The 19,335-nt window shown below is 43.0% G+C and overlaps 1 long non-coding RNA gene across 1 annotated transcript in view; it reads left to right on the plus strand.

The window, feature by feature from the left end:
• Positions 1-19,335, plus strand: part of LOC109283807 (uncharacterized) — a 108,480-nt gene that overhangs the window by 55,571 nt on the left and 33,574 nt on the right. The window contains exon 6 of the long non-coding RNA XR_009460761.1: positions 17,427-17,470. This is a non-coding gene — a long non-coding RNA (uncharacterized LOC109283807). The remainder of the gene's footprint in view (positions 1-17,426; positions 17,471-19,335) is intronic.

Here is a 19,335-nt window from a genome sequence, read left to right on the forward strand (position 1 = left end):
ACTAGTCAGAGGGGACCGGCAGGCATTGGGAGAGTCCCTGTTCCCCCGAGCACTCCTAGGAGTGACAAGATATAATGGTCACAAGCTGGCACAGGGTAGATTTAGACTAGATATCAGGAGGCGCTACTTCACTGTCAGGGCGGCTAGGATCTGGAACCAACTGGATCTGGTGCTGGCTCCTATCCTGGGGGTCTATAAAAGGAGGCTAGATGAACACCTTGCTGGGTCGTTTGACCCCAGTACTCTTTCCTGCCATGGCGGGGGGTCGGACTTGATGATCTGCTCAGGTCCTTTCCACCTCTAGAAACTATGAAAGCAGGTCAGGGCATGGTCCTAGACTGTGCCTCAAGGCAACCAGAGGCTGGGTCCTCCACAGAGATGCTCTGACTTCCAGAGCATCTCTATGGTTGGCCCATCACCCTGGTGCTGAACCATGCAGCCTGCCAGGCACCGTGCTGCAGCACCAGGGCTCCAGTGCCAGTAAGTAAGGGATTGGGGAGCCTGGAGGAGAGGGGAAGGGACTATGAAGGGACCCCCACAGGTCCCCCCCATCCCCCCCCATCCCTGCTTTGCCTGGCCCCATCCTTCCCTTGCATCCCAGCATCCCCATTAGGAAAAAAACAAAACAAAAACACAACAACCGTCCCAGCACTTACTGGGAGGCCGTAGCCCCTGTTGGGGGGCTGTAGCTCCTGTGGGAGAGCAGCAAAATATATATTCATGAATTCATGAAACGTGTATTTAGAGTTCACTTTATTATGATGATAGAGACACTGATAGGCTTTCACATTGCTTTAACATTGTAGATAGATCAATAAAATATTGCCCAACTGATTGCTGTCTCTGTCTCCCTCTCTCTCTCTCTCTTTATAGTGGTCTTTTGCTTTAATTGTGGAGGAACATGGATTTTGGGGTATTTTGCAGAGTGACTTTGGGATTCTTTTTATCAGGGATTTTTCAGTTTTCCAATAGAGAACACCAGAATTCCTGCTAGGGAGGCCAGTGGCAGGACCCTGCCTGCTTGGAGCTGGCACCTTGGACCCAGCTGGCTATGGCTGATATCCTGGCCAAATGGGGCCAGGAGGACATGCTTTGACAGTTGAAAGCGGGCCACCACACCTGGCACATCTTTCCGGAGACAGCTGCCCAGATGGCTGGATAGGGGGCACACATGGCAGTAGTGCCACACAGAGGCCAACTCTGCAGCCACAGCCCACTTGCAGCTGGCCCAGAGGCTAAGGCAAAAAGCCCTGGCTCAAATTTGCACCACTTCTATTTAAGCTGCTGCAAGTGCACGTGCTTGCATGTGTGGATGCACCCACTGTGTATAAAAGAACAACCTCTGAGCCCTGAGTACCAGGGAGCAAGTGCTAGTCTCTTACTTCCAAGCATATCAGCTCTATATAGGCCTGTGTAAGGCCAAGGTTGGTCAAGCTAGTGAAAGAGAGTATGGAGAATTCACAGAAATACACTACCTCTAGCTTCTAACCTGTAACATATTCCAGTTCCTTTCTCTCTGCCAGAGTAGTGAGGCTTTGGAGCTATAGTAATCCAAATAGAGTTGCCAGGCAATGATAATCGGGAAGTTTGTGGGTAGATCTGGGCAGTGGAGGGACTTCCACTTTGCCCCCTCACAGTCTGATAGCTTTGTTCTGATTTGGTTCAACCTCAAGAAAAGATAAAAGAGAAAGGATTAGACCTTGGAATGCTTCAGGATAAACTTGATATATAAAAGAAAGGTACTGTTCCTAGAAACCATAAAATCCAGGGGAAGGGAAGAAATATTTTGTATTGTTGAAGCTATTGTGTATTATTTGGATAAAGCTAAAAACTTAAACTACCTATGATATAGCTCCTTCTTGATTTTATTGCCAATAGCATTAGGGATGATTGATAAGATTCATATGTTTAAGGCCATCCTTACGCTCCATCTGGAAGATATAGTTGAGTTGTTAGGCCAGCGAAAGGGTTAAGAGAATTCGGTTTTAGCTTTTTTCCTCATAAAATTCACTTCATTTTCCTTAGCATGACATAATTGCTTTGTGCTCAAGCTGCCTACTAATTGAGTTATTTAATTGGTGAAATGGCTTCTTAATAACTCCTTTTTAATTATTTAGCTGTTCAACAGAGCTAGCTCATTTGATCAAGAAGCCAGTGACAGTGAAACTGTTAGCATGTGAAGCTGAATGTCAACTAAACTGACATTATTTCTAGTTAAGGCTCATAATCTGGAAATATATAACCATCTCAGTTTATGTATTTAACATCTCTTCTTTGTATTTGTTATCTCAGTTCAAAACTCTCAAGACTCAAAAAGCACCTTTTAACCACTTAAATGTTGATTTGACCAGAACTCATTAATTCTGAATTAAGCAATTCTGGCACCAGAAATGCATAGATTAATGGCTTTTGAGCTAAATTGTATTTTGTTTGCGCTTAAAGGGAATTATTTTTTTGTTTGAGCTACCATAATGGTGTTGTCACTTTTATTATAGATCATTAATGGAGGAGCATGGAGTTAGTTGAGCCTGGTGTTTATATGGTTATCCTTGATTATATATTCATTCTTAAATTATAAATGATCATCTAGGTACAATTAGTTTCTGTGTTAGAATAACTAAACAAGTTCTAGTACACACTGAGGGCCAGATCCAAACAATGACCAAGGCATCACCAAGTGAGGTACTGCAGTAGCTAATGTTTAGGTGCCTGGCCCCTGGAGTGGAATCCCAAGCACATAATTCAGCACATATACACCTCAAAAGAGAGATCCAAGACACCTTCAGGCTGAGCAGGGGGCTGCCTAGAGCTAGCCAATAAGAAACGTTTTAAGATAAGGGTGTTTCTAAAAACACACCCCGGTTGAGAACTTCAGAATCAGAGCTACAAGTTAGGTACCTCCACTTTGGGATCCAGAGCTGAGAACCTACTCCTAAGGATAGGTGTCTACAGCTATTGTTTGTAAGAACTAAGTATGGCTCACTCTTTAAATGAGGCAGGAGAGGGTGGTGGGGATGCTGGTGTGCCTATATTATGTATAACAATTAATGGTTAGAATGCTTGCCCAGGAAGTGGGAGACTTGCATTTAATTTCCTCTTCATTCTCTCAACACTAAAAGAGTGCCCTTACTAACAGGACACTATAATATTCATAGGGCCAGGAAGAAAACACAGGAGGGAACATGACTTCTGGTTGGAGCACTCAGCTGGGAGTGGCGAGTCTTCGTTTCTGGAACCTGCTTCAAGGACTATTTTTTGTGTGTGTCCACTGATTATTTAATATAAAATGCATAAACAGTCCTAGGAGCAAGGATTAGACCAAAGACTCTCACATCTGGGTGAGTGCTTTAACCACTACATGAAAAGTAGCAGCAGCATTACTTCCTTTTCCTCCAGCCATAAATAAAAGTGGCTTTTATTGCTGTGCTCTATGCTAACCCTGTGCTGTCAATGTGTGTTACCTGTGCTCTGAGTCAATCTACTGACCTGTTCTCTTCAGGGATCTTAGATGCTACTCCACCTTGTTTCAGGATCTACATGGAGATCAGCCAAGTGGTAGGTCATTGGTGAGAGACTTGAGAGGATTCAGAGACGAGTGACAAAAATATAAAAAAGGTTGGAATTCAAGCCATATAAGGACAAGTTGAGAGAACTAGGTTTGCTTAGTTTGGAGAAAAGGAGATTATCAAAGGGGATGGGGAAAGGGGAGGTCATGGTAGCAGCTTTCAAATATTTTAGAGGCTGCCATAAAGAGGAAGAACAATTGTTATTCTTGCCACAGAGGGCAGAAAACAGGGCAATGGGGTTATCCTGAAGCAAAGCAGATATAGGTCTCAGAGAAAAATAAAACACAAAACTTCATAACTGTAGGAAGAATTTGGAACAAGCTGCCTAGAATCTCCTTTATGAAGGTTTTAAAAAAGTGTCTGGGGAGGCTTTTGCTTAGCATTGTTTAGAAACACTGTGTTTTGCATATGTGCAGGAGGTTGGATTGGATGACCTTGTACTCCTTTGATTTTTATGATTCTAGGACCCAACTGCTTAGGCTGGGGCACTTCGGTGTACAGGTGACTAGGGAACGTTTTGGTAAAAAGGGAAGTATCTAGCAAGTGTAGGCACCTCCAAGGATAGGTTGTCCATAGAACAGAGTTTTTTGGATTGCAATTTTGGGCTGGGCTACCTAAATTCTGAATAAATTATTTTTTGGAATTGTTTCTGACATTCATCAACTCAATTTATAGGGCAAGGAGGGAGAATTTGATGTTAGAATTCAGTTTCCTCCAGAGTGTTAATGTTAATGGGACATTCTGACATTGACTTACACGAGTCAAGATTCACAGTGGCCCTTTGATTGTATTTGTTAGAACTTAGTTGTTAATAAACAGTAAATCTACTGGTAGTATAGAAATATTTTAACAGAATGTCTGATCTCTTGGAATTTTTTTTGGAAGTTTCAGGCTAATAGGAAGAATTTCCAAAAATCTGGGCTTACCAGTGATTCACAAATACAGTCAGAGATGTATTTGCTGCTGGGAAAATGCAAGAAGGTAAGCAGAATTCAGAGATTGTCTGGCAGGTTGCAAAAAACAAGAACAAAACTGTTCATTGGCAAAAGTGAAAGGAAGGGGCAAGGGTGAAACTGTAGAAGGGAAAAACACCCCTAAGCTTGCCTGAAATGGCTTCATATTTTAAGGTGAATTTACAAATAAATGACCCAGATGGGAACCACTGATTAGAGTACAGCTCTGTACTACTGCTGTACTAGAATGAGTCATTCTGCCCATTATAAACCCCAGTTCTCAGAAATGTATGCTTCTGTTATAAAAGTTCTAGCAAGGCTGACTCTTCAAGTTCTCTACTGAGAAGGAATATTTTTAGTAAAATTTCTTTCCCCCCATTTTTAAAAGAAAGGTAAATTTGGAGGAACAATTAAAAATGTATTTTTATGCATAAATAAGTTGGGTTCAGTTAACATTTCTGAGTCACCTGGGTTGTTGCCTGTGATGAAAACCCAGGTCAAAATCTTCAGAGCAAAAAGTCTGGGTAATTCTCTCCCTCTCTTTACTGGCAACAGAGTTAATATCCCACAACTCTAAAAACACAGTCTTTCCCATTTTAAGCTTAAAAGAGACTGATTACTGCTGACACTTTGTCTTCTCCGCAAGTCAGGAACTTGTCACATAAACAACCTCACACATTTCTTGGTCTCTGTGGTCATTACACCCTCTATTTCCATAAGAAAGTTGAGGAGAGAAGAAAAATTGATGGATCTCTATAGATGCACATTGTTAGTTGTCATTCTCACACAAACCTGTTATCAGATCTGGACTATACATTATGCTGTCATCTGTGTCTTGTAGGGAGTTAAATTTCCCTTTGCGTGGGCTCAAGGAATCCTGTTCTCCTGTACTGTGGAACAGTATCATTACATGGATCAGGGTTTAATTTGCACTATGAATTTTACTTGATATAAGCAATGTGTAAAACTAAACATTTCCAACCTCTGAAATATGAATGTAATAGTAGTCTCATCATGGGGGAACCCCTCATAAGTCTTTGTAAATGACCGGCCAATCTTGACTCATGTAAGTCAATGTCAGACTGTCCCGTTAACATCAATGAGAATATGAGGATTGGACACTGTGGGGTGGGTTTTTAAATGGGATTCAAGATGCACATAACATCTAACTCTTCGTTAGAGTCCAGAATTGCTTTTGGCTTAGTTAAGGGCCTCGGAATCCACCAAAGCCAGCCACTGAGCAGGGACCCATCTAAGAGTGTCAAGCAGAAATACAGAGGGCACTGGGATAGGTCTTAAATCCTTTTCTCTCTCTGAAGCCGTCTTGTTTATGGGTGCTGGGAGTTTCCTCCACCATCTTGAGGTACACAAAATGGAACCTTCTAAGGATGGGTGTCTACAGCTTTCTTTCAAAGAAGTTGGCAGGGCTCATTATTTTCTTTTGAAACAAAGTTATTGTCAAGAGGAAATGGAGCTACCCACTGTTTGTATAATATTTATTAGTTTGATCACTCACCCATTGAATCCAGGAAAATCTGGATTCAATTACCTCCTCACTGGAACAGGGAGTTCAGGCCGGTATCTCTCACCTCCCATGAAAGTGGCTGGTAACAGTATTCTGGTTAATTGGTAAGAGAGAGGGAGCACATAGTTTAGTGGCTAGGTAACTCAGTTGCAAGAGATGAGTCCTGGATTCTAATCCCTGTTTCCAGGGTTCTGTATGTACATTAAATGGTCATTGGATGAGAGAAAGTACAGAATCAGTTTTGGGAGCACAGATCAAAACCCAGGATTGGAGCTGGAGCTAGACTGTTCTCAGTGGTGGCAGATGGCAGAACAAGGAGCAATGGTCTCAATTTTCAGCAAGGGAAGTTTAGGTTGGATATTAGGAAAAGCTTTCTCACTAGGAGGGTAGTAAAGCACTGGAGTGGGTTACCCAGAGAGGTGGTGGAATCTCCATCCTGGGAGGTTTTAACACCTGGCTAGACAAAGCTTTGGCTGGGGTGATCTAGTTGGAGATGGTCCTGCTTTGAGCAGGGGGTTAGACTAGGTGACCTCCTGAAATCCTTTCCAACCCTAATTTCCTATGACTCTATGACTCCTCTTTCCCAGGTGTGCTAACTCTTATGGTACTGAGTCATGCTCCCTTATTCTTTCAGGCCCAACAAGTCTTGCATTCTGTTCTGTATTGTGGCACAGATATAACTAGGTAGAGGCTAGAGGGATGAAGTATGTTTTTGCCCATCCAGAATAGATTATAGCCTTGTCATTAGGGCACTCTTCTGGGAGGCTGGGGAAGTGGGTTTGACATCTCTCAAGCTGAGGGAAAAATTGAACCAAGGCCTACCCTGTTTCTGTGTATCTAACAATTAGGTTGTTATATAAATGTTCAATCATCCTCCTCCTCTTCCTTCAGTATCATAAATTACTAAGTAGATCAGGTGTGACCAATCTGCAGCATGAGTGCACAAGTGGCACAGGCAGCCTCTGCATATGGCATACAGGAACACCTTCTTCCCTCTTAGAACAGTGAAACAGTGGAATAGATTGCCTTGGGAGGATGTGGACTCTCCATCACTGGAGGTGTTCAAGAAGAAGTTGGACAGACACTGGTCAGGGTTGATATAGGTGTAACTATGCCTATGTTCTACTATGGGTATTTCCCATACTTCTGGGCTTTTCTAGTTGCCCCCTGCCCCCCTTTTTGCTATATGTGTCAGGGTGTTTTTAATCTTTCTTCAGAGGCACAGGGTGGTGGCTGCAGCCAAGGCTTGGAATTTTGACTGGAGTATACCAATGCTCCTGCTGGGACCAAAGCTGGAGGTTCCTGGCTAGAGGGTCTCGCCCCTCTGTTCATCATCAGACCAATTGCCATGTTTGGGGTCAGGAAGGCATTTTACCCCATGGTCAGACTGGTACGGACTATGGGGTTTTTTGCCTTCCTCTGTAGCAGAGTGCATGATTTTCTACCAGAACTCTCTTGAGTATATATTAACAACCTTTTATGGAAGCAGGATGTTGGCTGGTGTGGTTCCCCTGCTTTACTTGTGGCAGGTTAGGGTGTTATGCTTCGTGTTGTGTCAAGCTTGACAGTAGTTTTAGGAAGAGTTTAGATTATGGATTTGTATAGGATGGTTTGGATAGGGATGATTCTGTTACAGGCAGGGGGTTAGATTAGATGGCCTCTGGAGGTCCCTTCCAGCGCTACTTCTCTATGACTCTGCAGTATATCAGGGAGGGGACAGGCAGCACAGTGATAAATAGGGTAGGAAGCAGAATGCAAAGCAGTAAATAGTGCAGGGAAAAAAATAGAAAGCAGAGCAGCAAATCAGGCAGGGGAAAGGGATTGGAATGGCACCTAGGAAGGAGGAGGAGCTATTATGGCAGGCCTGCCAAAAAAAATTGTGCTCCATTGAGTTGGATTACCTAGGGAGCCTAATCCTGTCAGTGAGCCTCAAGCATACTATGAGAACACTTGTGCCCCTAGGACTAAGCTGGAAGAACACTGATTCTATGGAATATGATTTATGGGGAACTGTCAGGCTGCTCAGAACGGGGCAGTTTTCTGCTTTGGAGAGTTCTGCCCCAGTCTAAGAAGAGCATCCAACACCTGTGGAACTATCAAGTCACTGGTTTTAATCACCTCCAGGATTAGGCAGCAGTTGACCAGGATTTGGATTGCTATTTAAGATTCAGGTACCTGAGTTCCATCTAAGTTCTTCTGCAGGAGCCTTGGTCTTTTAGGCTAGGTACAGACATTTAAAAAGCCAGAGGCCAAATCGATGCAGTTTTCTATAGGCGGAGTAGTTTAGAATATGCATTTGCCCTTTGGTGGGGGGGAAGAAGGGAGCAAATGTTAGACCAGGTCCTGTCGTTTTTAAACCAGTCTGTGTGCCAAACTTCTGTTCTTTTATGGGTATAGACTGGTTTCAGACAACTTATACTGGTAAAAGTGTAATGTCTGTGCCTGGCCTTAGAATCTGGACCCTACCCTTTTTAGGTATTTCTGTAAATGCCTATATATGTTGAAAAAAATATGACCCTGAACAGTTTCCTTGTCATTCCAGCTAGAGGAGACAAAATTCTGCACCTGTTACCATCCTCACCCAGCTGCTTTGCAGTCCTCATTTTACTGTCAGGAAACACACACCTATAAATCTAACAAACAGCTTAGTGCAAATTTTTAATTATCCTATTTCCTCTATCCTGTTTGTCCATAAAGATATCCACAAAATATTAGCCCCTGATTAATATAACTCCTGTCTTCAGAGCTCTAATGGATGAAGGTTTGTTGCCCAAAATCAATAGTATCTCTTCCCAAGTCTCATATCACCAAATCACTACATGGAATAACAATAAGAATAATTTAATTTAAAGTGGATACAATTAGCACAGGAGATGAAGCCATTAAATAAAGTCCATTGATTGTTTATCAGGCACCAAGGTGAGATAATTTAAGTACATTCACTGCTAAGATTTATAGATTAATTGCCAGCATATTAGCATGCAGCCACTATGTTTAATGTTAATTGCTAATTTATTTTATTTTCCAACTTTAATGACAAAAGGGAAAAAAAACTCTCATGTGATTATATATTTTATTCAAAATTAACTCGTGGAAAATGGAGAAGTTTGATTAACAAATGTAGTATAAAGCTAATATATTACACGTTTGGTCTTTTAAAAGTTATAAATTGTGCATGGGAACCCAATATTTCATTTAAGAAGATCTTGTAGAAAGAGCACGGCTTCGCTAAATGTCAGCGCATGAAATGATATTTCAAGGATCTGTTAATATTTTATATATCTAAAAATACATAGTTTCTTCCCTGGGCAAAGGTTTGTTTTATTGGAGTTTTGCTTTTTCATTCAGAACCAGTGGGGAAAAATCAGAGGTTTTTTAAAATTTAAAATGAATGAAACTTGAAATTCTTTTACTTATTTAATAATAAAACCAAGAACCTTTTCAGTGTGGACTAAATTATGAAAATACAAAAGCATAGCAGGGCTCAGTATACATAGTATTTAATAATGCTGTGTAAATGGTTATGATCCTACAAGCCCCTGTTAAGGACAGTAGTTTCTCTCCCGTAAGTTATTCCATTGACTACAATCTATTTAAAGGCTAAAGGCTGCTCAGGAGACTAGGAGTTTCTGCTACTGGGCCCAAGACTCCCACTTTCTTAGGATTTAATTCTGTTCCCATTTAAATGGAAAACAATGGAAAACAATGTATAATTAAAAGGGTGAATAATGTTAATGGATAAATACAGGCCAGATTTGGCTCCAAACTTTTCCTGAATGTTGCTAAAAGAACGTTTTTGTACCACTGTTTCCCCATTTTTAGAAATGTTATCTTTTCCTAACAAAATGCTGGATACTGGACAAACTATAAGATTTTTAATGTTTTTGGCATTTTTGGTCTTTCCTCCTTTTCCTTTCTCCTCCCTCTTTCTTTCCTTTTCCATTTTGCTTTTAAGAAAGGAGGAAAAAGGGAAAATTATATATAAATGCTTTTTGGATATTTCGTTTTAACTTTTATTGATTAAAATATGTGAAAATTCTGAATTGTATGAAAAAAACATCAGAAAATGAAAGTGTTAGGATTTTTTTATGGTGCTGTGAATCCAGCTCACTATTTTGACCAGATCTTTTTTTTATTGGAAGGGAATAGTTTAAATCAACCAAGATGATTATTTATATTCCTACTAAGTGACATCCTTTTGGTGTGACACTTTGCAGACATTTTGTTTTTCCGATTAAACAAAAAGCAAACACAAATGGAGCCACATGATCACGGTACATAATTTTAGGAGAAGCAGCAGCAATTTTAAAGAGTAAATTTCACACTAACTCTGAGACTCTTGTCAGATGCTACCTGCTTGCTCTAGTTCATGAAGGCCATTTTTAGTCTGAATAAAAATAACCTGGTGCTAGCACACTCCATTAATAAATTAGGACTAGAATTTTATGTTTTCAAAGGGTAGGAAATATATAAATAGATGTGATAAAAAAAAGTCTGGAACTGTTAGAGATTTCTTTCACTTGTTTTTATTTCAGACTCTTACTCCACTATTTTTTTGCCTTCCAGTTTCTAACCAAAGGTCTAATCCTTAAACCCCTAAGATAGGCAGATAGTATTATTGAAATCACTGTGACTGGGTGGATAAGCAAAAATATGAAAACCGGATGTCACGGCAGGCTCCTGCAGGAGGGCCGTGATCTCCTTAGGCCCCCTCTCCATGCCTATTCGGCCCAAGGGCACCCTCTATTCTCGCCCACCATGTCTTTGGTCTTGAATTAAATTGGGAGGCTGCCTTACGTCTCCTAGGCATGGTTAGCTGGGACCTCCGTCCCCGTGTTCTCCCAGACCCACCAGGGGTCTCTCTGTACACTGGATGCATTCCATGCACCCTAGCCTTATGGGCTATGCGTGGCTCCTACCAACCCCTAATACCACGCCCCAAGCCTTGCAGATGTACTGGACATTGAACTGTCAAAATACCTGCCCGCTCTCCCGGGCCTCTTCTGTAATCTAGCCCGCTCTTGGGCTTTTTTGTCTACAACACTGCCCCTTGCTGGGGCTCTTCCTCTAATCTTCTTCCTCTAATCCTGCTCTCTCTTTAGGGCTCCCGGTGCCCACTCAGGGCCTTCTCTCAAATATACAGCCCCTCTCTGGGGTCTCGGTGCCCTTTCTGGGCCTCCTCTAAAAGTGTTGTCCCGCTCAGGGACCCTTGCCCACTTTGGGACTCTATGTCAAGACTCCAATCTTTCAGGCCCACCGCGCGACTTCCCCTCTGCCGGACGCTGTACCGCTATCCCCTTTTCCTGAGGACCACTGCAGCACCCTGTCCTTCTCTTGGGTGCATCGTGCTGCTAACCCCTTTTCCTGAGGTCCACCACAGCACCCTGCCCTTCTCTTGGGTTTTCTGCTGTGCTAGCCTGTTACCGGGCTCGTCATGCCCGTCCTGGGCTTCTCACATAGTGCCCCCTCTCGGGTTTGATATGCCTGCACTGGGGCTTCTCCAAGGTGCCCCTCTCTAGGGTGCACCGCAGTGCTGCCCCCTTCTCTGGGGCCTTCCGCAGTGCTGCCCTCTTCTCTGGGGCTTGCTACACCCACCTTGGGCTCCTCAAATGCCCCTCTCTGGGGCTGGGGTCTACGCACCCTGTAAACTGCGCCCTTACTGGCACCTGGATCCCCACGCTATTGTGGGTCTCCTATGAGAATACTGCGCCTTCCCAGGCGCTAGGGGCTCCCACCCCTCTGGGGGTCCCTATGAGGCCTCCTCCAACCCCTTATAGCCTCACCCAAACCACTGGTTTAATACAAACACTAAAGCAAACACAAGCCTCCTGGCTTTAACTTAGCTTAAGGCCGCCTGGCTGTAACAACATCATTGCTCCAGCCTCTGGAGCTCTCGCAAGCTATACTTGCAATCAGGGTTCTCCCTATATCCTGGCCAAGGGAGCTCCTGCCTCTCCAGCTGCTAGCAGGAAACTGCTAGCCTGGCTTCAGCCCTGGGCTTTATAAGGGCCAGGCCCTGCCTCCTACAGGCAGCTGATTCTCATTAGTTGCTCCGGCAACCAACACCTGTACTTCCTAATCACCACTAGGGCTCCTTATGCACTGCCAGAGCTTCTCCTCTGGCAGTTTTCCCCTCTCTAGGAGCGGGGCAGCGAGGTGCACCGTGACACCGGACCTTAGCCATCCAGAATAATATTATTTGGCATATCATAATACATGGCATAAATGTTACAAACAGGCACTTCATAGAACTTCTACTAGATTATCTTGTGGGGACACAGAATCTAACTGCCCTGCTGAAGTGCTGTCAGGTACGAACAGTTCAAAGGACATGGTTCTCCTCTTTCTAAACTCATTCTTATACCAGACTATCTTAATTTATGCCTATATCATAACAGACATCTTATGGCATGGCCCTGATTTATACTTACTTGAAATCTAAGTGCAAGACTGATATAAATCCGGAATAATTCTACTGAGGCCATGAATGCCATGTGTCCCCGTAGGTTGGGGGCGGGGCATGGCAAGCTCCCACAGGCACTGGCGGTGCTGGCAGTGGCAGGAGCATGACGATGGCAAGCAGGGAGCTTCTGCAGGCAGCTGTGGTGCTGTTGGCAGCAGGGGACAGGGGAGGGGTGGTGGTGAGCACCAACCAGTGGTCGGCAACCACCCACAGATGCTGCCGGCAGTGTTGCTGACAGCCAGTGAAGATTGTGGACCGCCTGCAGACGCCACTTGTGGTGTTGGCAACTGGGGCAGGGAGGAAAGAGGCAAGCGATGACCACCTGCAGGCACTGCCAGTAGTATTGGCAGTGTCTTTTCACCAGGGGTGCACCGCCAAACTCAGGGGGTGCATGTGCACCCGCATGCATCCCCTACATGTCGTCAATGACTGAGGCTAATTGAGTTACCCTGGATTTATATGATAGTTAAATCAGGGAACATATTTTCCCATGCCACAAACTTTATTTGGGGCTTCGAGAAATTTTCCCATCCTGAATTGAGACAAAATTTCAAAAATTTGTGAACCAAAGTACTCTCCTCCCAAAAATTCAGATATCAATCAAATCGTTTCATTTAAATAATTTAAAAAAATCATTGTTTTATTTGGATTGGTTTCATTTTCTTTTTCAAAACCTTACTGTATTTAATTTTCTAATTAACAAGTTGTTTTGAAACTGGAAATCAGAATTTTCATTTTGGAAATGGCAATACAAAACAGTTTGACAATTCTGAAACGTTTTTATTGGCTTTTTAGCTTTGTTGAAAACTGACTTTTTTCAACCAAATCTGTTCTTGAGAAATCTGCATGTTCTACCAACAAAAATCAAAAGTTTCTAACTGGCTCTCTAATTTATACCAGTTGGAATCTAGTCCAGGGTGTAACTTCTATAATATTTACACATTTTCTTGATCTGAGGGGTACATGTAACCTCAGCCCTCCCATATTCAAAATAATCTTTTTTTCCAGGAAAACTGATAAATCCCACTGATGAGTAAGGCCCTAATATGTACTCTTGGCTACTTTTAAGTGTAGGTAATTTAAAATGTTTTTAATGAGATTTTTAACAGTTCTATTTAGATTATAAAGATTTTTCCATTTAAAGGCCAGATATTTTTTTAAAACATGCCCCCCCCTCATTTCCTGAACAGCCCTAAACATCAGATTAAAAGAAAATGTAGAAAATGGTTAAAGGGGTAAAACTTCATATGATACTCATAGGGTGCATCTACATGCGCAATAACATGTACCAATAAACTCTGGCACAGTCTGTCTAGAGGTTATTGCTCCTGGGTGCAGTGTTTACACATGCACCAGGGACCGCAGCATGTTGAGGTGGGGTACAGCAGCCCTGGCTGCAAGGGGCCAGGGGGTCAGCCTGCTAGACCAGAGCTGCTCTGCCCCAGCTCAATATACTGTGGAAATATACTTGTAAATGGTGACCACGGCTGGTTGGGGCATGAGGGTCCTACAGTGTGAGGCTAGTCAGAAGGTAGCCCCTGAACTGTAGTACCCTAATGCCCCAGCCAGCTATGGTCACCATTTACGTGTGCATTTCAATGCACAACTAGTCCACTGTAGGATAATACTTGTTCTGGACAGCACTATGCAACAGCAGAGTTAATTAATTTACTGTGCCCTAATCTGGGCACATGTGTAGACAGTGATGCCTTACTTAGGAGCTAATTAGTGTGCTCTGCAGTAAAGTGCATGTGTAGATGCACCCACATAGTCCTTTTTATCTTAAGTCCTTAAACTTTTGATAGACCCCTAGAGAGAGAAGACACATGTATACTTTTACAGGCATACTTTAGTTTTGTTCTTTCTTATCTTTGTTTTCCTTAATCTAAAATAAACACACGTAGGATGAAAGCATATTCTTACCCTTTGTGCATGGGGGATGGGGAGAGAGGCTACCTGGATTAAGGTACTTGGAACTACAGCAGTATGTGATTTATGATACTAAGCTATGTCTTAAGCTATTTTTGTAGCAATGAGAAATAGGATATTTGCACACATTTATGAATGCAAACCTCTGGTTTAAAAAAAAATCCTTATAGAAATAAAATAATAGCTTGTATTACCTAAGGTAAGTGGAAGCAAAATACTTGACCAGCAATTCCCAACCAGGGAATTCCACAAGATCCTTTGAAGGGTGCAACTCAGTGTGAGGAGATAAGCAGATAAATACAGGCTCAAGTTTCTCCCTGCTTGATTGCTCTTATACCCCCACTGCCCATTCCCCCTACAAGGAAGTAAGCACAGTATAATTTTTTGAAATGGAGTTCCACTTAATTCACAAAAGTTATGGAGGGGTGCCTTAAGTCTAACAAGGTTGTGAACTGCTGTACTAGACCTGAAAAAGGGAAATTTAGATTCCCATTCTACAACTGCCCTGAGGACCAGAAGTGAAAGAGGATAGGCTTTTTATATTCTTGGCTATACTTTTTCATGGAGAGACACGACAGTAAGGCATCTTAGCAGCTCCTTGTGAAGGAGCCTTACTATGAAACTGTCAGGGGTGTCAAACTCATTTTGCCCCAAGGCTGGATTGGGCCCATAGACACCACTTCCCTGTCCTCACATGCCCGATTCACCACATGTAGCACCATTCTGGCCATCTGGTGTGTGTGTCACATGTGATGCCTACTTCTGCTGTTCCAGGACCTCTGCTGCATGTGGTGCCCATGTCCAGTGCAGGTCCCAGACTGGTTAGCATGGGTACTACATGCATTGTACATCCCAGAGTGGTTGGGACAGGTATGGTGTACAGCTTGGATCCTGGAGTGGTGGGAACAGGTACAATGTGTGGTGCAATCCAGCTAGTGTAGCACAGGTCTTGTACTGGCTGTGAGTAGATGATGTGAGTGACAAGTAGCACCCATCCAATCCAGACTGTGCCACATGCGATGTCCATTCTGGGATCCAAGCTGTGCATGGCACCCAGTCTAGCTGGTTTGGGATTGTGCCACATGTGACATGGATCCCAGAGTATCCAGAACAGGACCAGGCCAGCATGTGCTGCATATAACATCCAAGGGCAGCACCAGAGGCTGGGTGTCAGGGCTCTGTGGGCCCGATCTGGACCATGGGCTGTATCTTGGATACCCCTCCTCTGTGGGACACTGAAGGAATAAACCTTCCTTTGCTCTGTGTAAGAATCAATTTTGCTTTCAAGCCCTGTGGCAGATGCAAGCTCCTTCCCTCTAATATAGTATGAATTTAATTAACATTAGCAAAATGAATGCTCTGATATTTTAAGAGAGTTAATTCCAGTTGTTGCCATTGCCACTTACACTCTTTGTTCATGGCCATAGATTCATTTCAAAAGCTCTCTCTTTTCTAAGGAATAGGTTCCATGGATTTGCCGCATAAAGTGTTGCACTCACAATGTGCATTTTCAAATGAAGGCCTTCTAACAAGAATAAAATATCCTCTCTGTCTGTTTAATAAAAATACATGGATCTCTAACTGTCCTACCCTTTTACCAACTGTGAAAGGCTTATAGGTTGAGAAGAAAAGAATGACACCAGCCTTTACTGATCCCTGTTCCTAGAATTTGATTTTCAGTAGCTGTAAAACTCCTACATTTGTAGCAAGTCAAGTCACATGTCTGAATGAATTCCAACCTGTTTATTTATATATATATGTCAGCTAAAATACAAAACCCATGTGTTGCAACTGTAACTGATTTTTTTCCTTTGGTGTAAAAATGTGGAGATCTCTACAGAGCAAGACATTAAAATTAGAATGAGCCCATATGGGTTGTATAGACTCAAGCATTTGCTTCCTTTAGGAGTATTTATGCTTCCCTTCCCTGTTCTATCTAAAGGTCTGACTTCAGAATATTTATTCTCAGGGGATAACATTGAAGCAATCCCTGCTGATATGATTGGGGGTCCAACATTTGTGGACTTGAGTCTAGTAGTTTTCTAGCTTGGTTTTGAATCTTAATGCTTATATCTTATTTGGGACTGATTGTGGATTTTAGATGATTTCTTTATACAGCACTAATATTGCCAACATACTGTTTTTTAGCTTTTATTTGCCACTGGATTTCTTACTAAGCAACACAGAGCAAATATCTAATCAATCACTCCAGTGGTGTCTCAGCTTGAATTTAGCTTGAAACTCTTATGACCTCAAATGCAGATTGTATCCCAGATGCTCAGTGTCTGTTTTTTGTTACTGTAGTTTATGCTATAAACAGCTTCTTTTTTTGTGTATGATGTCAGGAAGGGATTCAAAGGGCATAAAAGTAAGGTAATAACTGCCTCTAGTGGCTCTGTGTGCAATCTGTTTGTCCTATATACAACTAGAAAACGGACCAGATCATTTCTCTAAGGCTTTGCACAAACCAAATTATTGCGTGATCAAAGTTACCAAACAGGTCAATTGCAATAATATGGCATTGGCATGTATGCCTCTGTCTATCTTTTACAACAATGACAATAGACAAAAGAGGGGACTTTCTGCTTGTTGTACCTGAAGATAAAATGCTGTTCATGTGAAAAGAAAAATAATCCTTCTTCCCATAAAGGGGTTCAAAAATTTGGTTAAACTTAGATTTTGACTTCGTGTTTGTAATTTTGTAGGTAAGAATATCTTACAGATTTTTTAAATGTGATTTGTTTAAAAAAAAATCCATCACTCCTGATGAAAAAAAACCCACTTTGTATTCTCAGAAAAGAGGTCAAGTAGGCAGTCCTACTCCTTTTTTTTTTTTTTTTTTTGAGTCATGTCCTCAAGTTTACTTCTGTCAGCTGAAAAAAAGAAGAAAATAAAGGATTGACTAGGGGAAAAAAAACACAAATAAAAATAGTTGGAATGTACTATTGCTTTTGGGGTTTATCAAAGTTTTTTTTTTTTTTTTTTTGCAGGGAAGGGTGACAAAGGGCAGATGAACATTGTTGCTTTTGAGTAGGTAAGGCAAATCAATACTCTCTCTCCCCAGTTTGAGCATTAGTTTTCAACAAGTTGAGCTCTAGTTGTCATAGGCTAAGGACAGAAGTTACACATAAACCCTGGTTTAAGTGATCAGAAACTGGTTTAAACCTATAACAGAACAGAAGCCCAGTGCACATAAACTGGTTTTAAAATGGTTGCAACTGGTTTAAATCTGATACTACTTTTAACCAGGTTTATCTTAACTGATTTGGGTCAAACTAGCTTATGAAACTTCTGTCCAAGACCCTTCCCTGGTTTAAGTTAAACCAGAGTCTCCCAGCATGCTTTTCAGCCCTGGGCTGCGCTGGGTTGCCTGCTCCAGAGAGCAGGGCTGGCTGTGCCCTTCTGCTTCCTAACTGGAGCTGAGGGCTGGCTGACAAGGGGGAGGGGCAAGCCTGGCTGGGGATGCAGACTGGTCGGGGGGGGGGGAAGAGGGCTGCCCCACTCAGGCAAACCCCAGCTGGGATCTAGGGACAGGGAGTGGGGTCAAGAACCCCTTCCCCTGCTCAAGCTTCCTGCTGGCTGCAACTGTGGACAACAAATCCCAGAGGTACCTGGAAGCTGGAAGGGGAAGTGATGAGTAACCCTGTAGAGTTCTGCTGCTGTAATTCTGGACTGCAAATCCCAGAGACCTCAGGGGCAGCAAGAAGAGGAAGTGAACACACAGCCAGTGAGCTGTGCTGTAGTGTCTCCTGGCTTCTGGCCTCAGCCTATGCAGGCATGTGACTGCCTTCCCTGAATCAAAAGGTAAATGTCTGTTCACTTCTGTTTCAGTTTAGTCTGTGCATTTTAGACTAAACTGCAAAGACTGAATTGATTCAGCATCGGGCTTTTTGATTGTCTGTACCTAGTTGTAGAGACCACAGTTAACTTCAAAAGACACACACATTTACTTCCCCAGGACTTTGTGGACAGGCTCTTTTCATTTTTCCAAAATGTTACTCAGTAAATAATGAAAGCTGTTGATTTGAATGCATCTCTCATCATGCCACACCTTGATGTTATGATTGGGTAAGGAGGCTGCCCCTAGATGGCAGGCAGGTTTGGGTGTTAGGCCCTTGTCTGGGCTGAGATGCCTTGGCCTTGGCTCACTTTACTCTGGCTGGGCCCCTCCACCTGGGGTCTACTGTCTCAGGACTGTAGGCCTTCAAGGGCTCTGGGATTGGGCCCCCAGGTCTTGGCCTTATGGGCTCTGGGCCTGTGGCCCAAGTCTTTGCTGTCAGAGACTACAGTCCTTCTCCTAACAGCAGTGGTAGACCCTTCAAAGGGTCTAGGATCTGGGGTGCCTTTGGTACCCTTCTTGGTGGCCTCCTTTTCCCATACAGGCACAGTCTAGTCCTCTGGTATTTAAACACAAATGAAAAAATATGAGCATCCACCCTCAAACAAAAGGTTCCACACCCTTGGTTAACACCACACTGTGGCAAAGCTATGATACAAGGCCCCAAAATACATATCCTTGGCTGCCTTGTGATACAGCAGCTTTCTGCAGCTTCCCTGTAGCCTGGAGTCCTTCTTCGTTGTTTGGTCAGACCCTACTACTTCTGGGAGCTCTGCTTCTTATAGCCTTCAGCATCAGACTGCCCCCTTGCTTCTGGTCCTGGGCTTATATATCTCTCTCTGGGCCACCTGACCCTGCAACTTCTACCCCAGGCCTGTCAATCACTGCCTGCACTTTGTTAGCAGCATCTGGGGAGGGCATTTTATTCAAGGTCCCTCTGCCACTATCATTTTGTCTAGGAGGCCAGAGCTAGCCAGCTGGTCCTTGGCTTTCTCTCTCTTTCAGTGATGGGGCAGGGGACCCATTACAGATGGGCACTAAGTTTTATAGATGTAGGCATG

Source organism: Alligator mississippiensis, chromosome 3, assembly GCF_030867095.1.
Source record: "Alligator mississippiensis isolate rAllMis1 chromosome 3, rAllMis1, whole genome shotgun sequence".
Lineage (NCBI taxonomy): Eukaryota > Metazoa > Chordata > Crocodylia > Alligatoridae > Alligator > Alligator mississippiensis.